Raw genomic sequence first — 7,500 nt, forward strand, 5'->3', positions numbered from 1 at the left:
GAAGGAAATTTCAGAATAGGTTATAACAGGAATACCCTTCAAATCACATCCAGCCAATATAAAAAAAAACTGATCAGGTAGAAAGTAATGCAAGATTTCAAGCTGCTAAATCCTTGCAAAACAAACTAGCCAATTTAAAATTCAGAGAACAGAACAGAATATAACATCCTGCAAACACACACCACCTAGCCAATATAAAAAGCAAAACTGATCAGGTAAAAATACTGCAAGATTTTAAGCTGCCAAATCCCAGTGAGGCCATTTTGGGAAGTTCCAGAGGAGATGCGTAACACGAACATCCTGGAATATAAAAAGCAAAACTGATCAGTAAAACGATTTGAAAAATCCCAGTGCAGAAACAAACTAACAGAGGAGATGAAGTCCTGCAAAACACACACCACCTAGCCAATATAAAAAGCAAAACTGATCAGGTAAAAAAATACAATTTTAAGCTACCAAATAGTGAGAGAGGTTCCTAATTTTGGGAGGAGATGCATGATGAACATCCTGCAAAACACACACCAAGCCAATATAAAAAGCAAAACTGATCACAGTAAAAAATGAAAGATTTTAAGGTTGTGCAGAAACAAACTAGAGGTTCGAATTTTGGGATTCCAGAGGAGATGCATGCAAACATCCTGCAAAACACACACCACCTAGCCAATATAAAAGCAAAACTGATCAGGTAAAAAAATACTGCAGTACTGCTTGAGAAACAAACTGCACTTCTAATTTTGGGAAGTTCGAGGAGATGCGCACAACATCCTGCAAAAACACACACCACGGAGAATATAAAAAGCAAAACTATCAAAAAAATACGTTCAGGTAAAAGTGCGTAGAGGTTCCTAATTTTGGGAAGTTCCAGAGGAGATGCGTAACACGAACATCCTGCAAAACACACACCACCTAGCCAATATAAAAAGCAAAACTGATCAGGTAAAAAAATACTGCAAGATTTTAAGCTACCAAATCCCAGTGCAGAAACAAACTAGAGAGGTTCCTGGTTTCGAGAAATTCCAGAAGAAATGCATAACACGAAGATCCATCAAATCACACCCAGCCAATATAAAATCAAAACCCATCAATTAAAACGTACTGCAAGATTTTAGACTACCAAATCCCAGCGCAGTAACAAACTAAAGACTGCCCTAAAATGGAAAAATGCATTATCAGCAAAATTTTCGAAACTGAGATATGCCACCTATAGGCTCGTGAAACACTAATACACAAGTTACTGCAGTTTCAGAATGATTCCTCAACGCTTTATTTAGGGGTCCCACTTGCAATATCTGCAAAATCAGTAGCAAGACAAGGGAAAACTGCAGTATCTACCATTTTTCTCAGCCTTGTATTTTTGCAGATACTGCAGTTTCCACTTTACGGCAAAAGAGCATCCCAATTTCAAACGAAAACCAAACTGCATGAGCAGTCACGGCCAGAAGTGTCTCACATGGCTTTAAAGGTGATTCTTCGAAAGCACGGGATCGATACACGATCTCAGGACACGAGGCAGTTGACAAATTTATGCGGTACTCGTCGCGAGTAAAATATGCCTATTATTGATCTGCGATTTAACACTTCCTGGACTACGCCTGTCGGCTAGAATTAATTGAGGGGGAACTTCTCGTAGTTAAATCAGTTTAAAAGGAATGTACTTGTATACTTGTACTAAATAAAAATGGAATATTTTATATACTAATATATATATATATATATGCGCAATATATATATATATATATATATATATATATATATATATATATATTTATACTAATATATATATACATATATATATATATATATACTTATTTATATATATATTAGTATATATATATATATATATATGATTCAAAAAATATCCGACCTTTATTCATAAAAAATATACTCAAGTTCAGACACAACAATCGTAAACCTAATCTCCATCGCAGTCTGCATGATGTCTTCTCTGGACTGTTTGTTTTGTTAAAAAATAAAGTATAAAAACCTCAACAGGGTTTGCAATGCCTTTTTAACTCAATAAATAAATGTGTGTATATGTTTCGGATATTTTTTTCTTCACATTTGATACACCTGGCCAAACACAACACACCTGTGCCTCATCATATGTACATGGCTCCAGGTGACTTCTGGCTTCTCCCCAAGCTGAAAATGTCCCTGAGAGGGACCAGATTTCAGCCCAGGGAAGACAATGCGAAATGCGACGGACCAGCTGCGTGGCATCTCAAAAGATGTGTGGCAGAACCTTTGGTAAACATAGATAGATAGATTAGATTGTTGTGTCTGGAGATAGATAGATAGATGTGAGGGTATGTGTGTGCGAGTGTGTGTAAAAACAGATAGATAGATAGAAGGATAGATACCGGGTAAACAGATCAAAAACAAATCATCAGTCAATTTTACCTTCAATTCTCGATCTTTTCCCAAAAATCGGCTATTGACATATCTTTGACCCACAATCCTTATTTCTCATATCAAGCCACTACTCTTCCCCTATAAAAACTTCTGCTCCTTGTCTCACTTTCCAAGTTCTGACAAACTTTCTATAAACCTTCCAGATTAGCAGAGCAATATTAGGATTGATAAGTCTTGAAAACTAGAAATATTAATATTAGTCTTGACTGAACAATAAGTCTTGAAAAACTAGAGCAATATTAGGAATGATCTGTAAAGTCAATTGGAAAACTTGAAAGAGCAATATTAGGATTGATAAGTCTTGAAAACTAGAGCAATATCAGGATTCATAAGTCTGAAAACTAGAGCAATACCAGGAATGATAAGTCTTGAAAACTAGAGTAATATTAGGATTGATAAGTCTTGAAAACTAAAGCAACATCAGGAACGATAAGTATTGAAAACTAGAGCAATATCAGGATTCATCATTCTTGAAAACTAGAGCAATATTAGGATCTGTAAGTCTTGAAAACTAGAGTAATATTAGGATCTGTAAGTCTTGAAAACCAGAGCAATATTAGGATTTATAAGCTTCAAAACTAGGGCAATATTAGGACTTGATAAGTCTTGAAAACTAGAGAAATATTAGGAATGATAAGTCCTGAAAACTAGACCAATATTAGGATTGATACGTCTTGAAAACTAGAGCAATATTAAGCTTGGTAAGCCTTCAAAACTACACCTATCACTTAGTCTGCTATGCAAAGAGGCAATCATTGATCTCATCTATACCTTCTGCATCCTTTCCTTAATAGGGACATTCTCCATATACCCTGAACCCCAGATCAGCCATCCAGTCACCTTGACCTTTATAATTGCCCACCTAAGCATATGCATGTCATTTTCTTGTGAGATAATTAACTTTACAATAATCGCTTCCTTTCTTCAATCTAGTCCACTTCCTTTGTGAAATGAAGCCAAGGACCCTTCAGAATAAATCCTGTATCAACACAAGCCTTCATTTCCTTCGGACAGCATCCCTTCAACTGCAACTTTTATTGCAAGTTCCCTTCGCTCGCCAAACTTTCTCTTTGCAGTCGCTTCCCTGCAAAACACTTTTCTCTGCCTTAAGTTTCTGCCTCAATACTCCCCTGGATTATTTCATCAACTTTTGTTTTTCATCACGACGAATGAAGTTGAGCGTGTTTGATAAGGAAGAAGTAAGAAGAGCAACTACGGAGAAAGTGGAATAAATATGGTTTAGAAAGAGTGCTTGGAAAGGTGAAGAAAGGGCTAATAGAGACGAATAAGAAGTGAGAGGAGCAAGAATGGTTTACTATCCATTTCAGGGACCGCAAGTCATCGTTTTCCTCAAATATCCTTCAAACTAATTGTTCGATTGAAATGGTACTTTGACACAGTGTACAAGACACCTCCCGCTAATCTTTGGTAATATAGTGCATTGTCAAATGGTGTTAGTTAAGGCGTTTACTCTTGACTTTTAAGGGAAAAGTCGCATGAGTCAGCAGGACTAATCTACCAATCGAACGTCTGCTATCCCCCGTAGACAGGAAAGGGGGGGGGCGGAGATGGAGAGGCCAGGAAGTGGCTTGAGGGAGGGATGAGGAGGGGAAGGGAGAGGGAGGGACAAGAGGGGGATAAAGGACGTTCGAATGCATAGTTTGGCGATGCTTGGCAACACCATGTAAGTCAAGAGTAAACGCCTTACCTAAAACCATTTGACAATGCACTATATTACCAAAAATTAGCTGGAGGTGTCTTGTACGCTGTGTCAAAGTACCATTTCGATCAAATAATTAGTTTGAGAGATGTTTGAGAAAAACTATGACTCACGGTTCCTGAAATGGACAGAAGTAAGAGTGGTTAGAAGGTTGAAAAAGGGCAGATACGGAAGAATAAAGAAAAGCATCGCGAACTAGTGAAATGATAAATGTTATGGAATATAAAATTTTGACCAAAGGCCGAACGCTGGAACCTGTGAGATCATTTAGCGCTGAAAGAGATATTGTAATAAAAGAGTTTGAGAGGCGTAACAGGTGGAAAACCTCTCAGATGAACCGTGCAACAGTTGTTAAGAGGGTGGAAAAGTAAGATGGAAGAAAGAGAATATGAACGGAGGTACGGTAAAAATAAAAGCCTACAGTTCACCAGGGTTAGTGAAATGAGAGCATTAACCACGAAATGAACCGAAATGTTTTGAAACCAGAAATGAATAAAGATAAAATGCGACCGCAGTTTCTTCGGCGCAATTGAATTTTCTGTACAGCGTATGATGCTGTATGAAACTTTCAGCTACAGCCCATGAAACTCTTAGCCACGGCCCATGAAACTCAGCCACGCCCGGTAGTGGCCTGTGTTTTTGGTACCTATAGCGGTGCCAGAAACACGATCATGACTAACTTTAACCTTAAATAAAATAAAAACTACTAAGGCTAGAGGGCTGCAATCTGGTATGTTTGATGATTGGAGGGTGGATGATCAACACGCCAATTTGCAGCCCTCTAGCCTCAGTAGTTTTTAAGATCTGAGGGCGGACAGAAAAAGTGCGGACCGACAGACAAAGCCAGCACAATAGTTTTCTTTTACAGTAAACTAAAACATAAAATTGTACGTATGATTGAGACTGAAACAAATGGTTTACATATCAGGTCCCACAAAATAATTAAAACATAATATTACTTTATCTAACGTAATGATGATTACAATCACTAACCTTTACTCTTGGAGCCATCCTTATCTGCAACATAAAAAAAATAAATTATTATTAATAACTGAAAAACAAACCTGAGAATAATAATGCACCTCTTAATATAAAGTTATAATAACAAATAAGTATATCTTAGTTTAACTGAACAGCTAAATAGAAACAACCACTGAGCTGATTAACAGCTCTCCTAGGGTTCGTGCAATAAAGAGAAAACTGGCATGAAGTATCATAAAAAAACTGTATGTGTATATAACAATCCAATAACATAATATATTTTAAAATGAGTTTTTTTTACTGAACAGCTAAATATATAAACAATAAGCCAGTTCACCGTAATATATATAATGGAAATTTGTAAGACAGATCAATCCCTACATCCTACTGTTTTAAATCTACAAATAGCTGAGGCACAAATACCATAAGGTAACTGATTCAATGTTCATGCAATAAAAAATAAAATGTGCAATCAGGCTTTACAAACAACTAGTTCCACAGTTATCATATAAAATCTCTTTATGCATAACTTTATATTTATATATATATATATATATCCTATATATATATATATATATAATTTAGTATATTTTTATAACTAACTTTTATTTTTATAGCTTGAAAATGTTTAGTGTGTGTGTGTGTGGAATAATGTGAATGATCATATATGTCATATATATATATATATATATATATATATATATATATATATATATATATATATATATTTATATTTATATGTACTATATATATATGTGTGTATATATACGTTTACATACATGTATATATATTATATTTTCTGAACAGACATTTTAAACAATTTACCAATAAAAAATATGACTGTGGCGGTGATCATTGTTATTATCTTTCTCTGAAAGCAATGGCTTCATGTTTAAAAAATAAATTAAAAAAATAAATATAAACATACTAGGGTATCCATGAAATAAAAAAAATACGAAAATTTAAACGATTTTCCAAAGGCTTCATATTCATTATGCAAAATGCTTAACTGAACTTTAAATGCTTCCTGAATGCTTACAAAAGCAAGTAAAAAAATTATTAAATTAGCAAAGGTAAAAATGATTTTTGTCTTGGCCCAGACAATAAAAGAAAATAATGAAACTTGATTAATATGTACACAAAATGTAACTTTATAAATACATAATAAACTGATAAATATATCATAAATACTTATACATTTATCAGTTCAGCATAATGCAAAAATTTTTTAATTTTTTGTAGTTTTTACTAACTTCTATTCATTATCATCAATCTCATGATCATTTATCCTTGCTATTACACTTTACTGAACCTTCTGCGGTAAATTACAAATATTCATTTTTGTAATGACTGAATTGAATTGAATATAGAATTTAGGCCAAAGCCCAAGCACTGGGACCAACGAAGGTCATTCAGCGCTGGAAAGGATATTGAGAGTAGGTAGGATGGAAAGGTGTAACAGGAGGAAAACCTCGCAGTTGCACTATGAATCAATTGTCAGTAGAGGGGAATAAAGATAATATGAGTGGAGGTGCAGTAAAAGGAATGAAAGGGGTTGCAGCTAGGGGCCGAAGGGAGGCCGCAAAGAACGTTTAGTAATGCCTACAGTGCACCCCGTGAGGTGCATTGACGGCAAACCCCTCTAATGACACCAAAACAAATATCACAGAATGAAAATTAACTTTCCACTGACCGATCAAACTAATATATTGGTAAGCTTTATTTTTTTTCTCGATGGAAAAACACGAATATTTTTATCTTTCGCCATACAGTGTAATGGCAGTAGCTGGAATAAATAATAGCATTACAGTACACATCACCGTAAGGGCTATTAATCCTAATTTTGTATGATGCAAACATTTAGGATTTTTGTTTTAACTCCACCTCGCCATAGTGATGTTCCATTTTCATTATGTTGCAATCTTTTTAACAAATTGACTTGAAATGACTTTCACAAATAGATCAAAGATAAGTATCACCAAACACAAAAGCGGTCAGCAAGTCAATGGTGCGCAGTGATACCACATACACACACACATTGCAGTGATAAACACAGATACATACTGTAGACACATACATATATATACATACTATATATATATGTATATATAGATATATATATATATATATATATATACATATATATATATATATATGTATATATATAATCCACACATGAAAACTTTTGGTGTAAAGCAGTTACCTCAGAAACATTACATATGAAAGCATCTAATTAGTTAAAATCTTTCTTTTAAAGACAATAAAAAAAATTTTTTTGCAGCTTATATACGTACATTCATACAAACATACACATACATATATATATATATATATATATATATATATATATATATATATATATATATATATATATATATATATATATA

The 7,500-nt window shown here is 34.3% G+C and overlaps 1 long non-coding RNA gene across 2 annotated transcripts in view; it reads right to left on the reverse strand.

Annotated features, from left to right (window-relative positions):
• Positions 1-5,120: 5,120 nt before the first annotated feature.
• Positions 5,121-7,500, reverse strand: part of LOC136833878 (uncharacterized) — a 135,525-nt gene continuing 133,145 nt past the window's right edge. For both annotated transcript variants that reach the window (XR_010851607.1, XR_010851608.1), the window contains exon 3: positions 5,121-5,149. This is a non-coding gene — a long non-coding RNA (uncharacterized lncRNA). The remainder of the gene's footprint in view (positions 5,150-7,500) is intronic.

The sequence above is a fragment of the Macrobrachium rosenbergii genome, chromosome 52, assembly GCF_040412425.1.
Source record: "Macrobrachium rosenbergii isolate ZJJX-2024 chromosome 52, ASM4041242v1, whole genome shotgun sequence".
NCBI lineage: Eukaryota > Metazoa > Arthropoda > Malacostraca > Decapoda > Palaemonidae > Macrobrachium > Macrobrachium rosenbergii.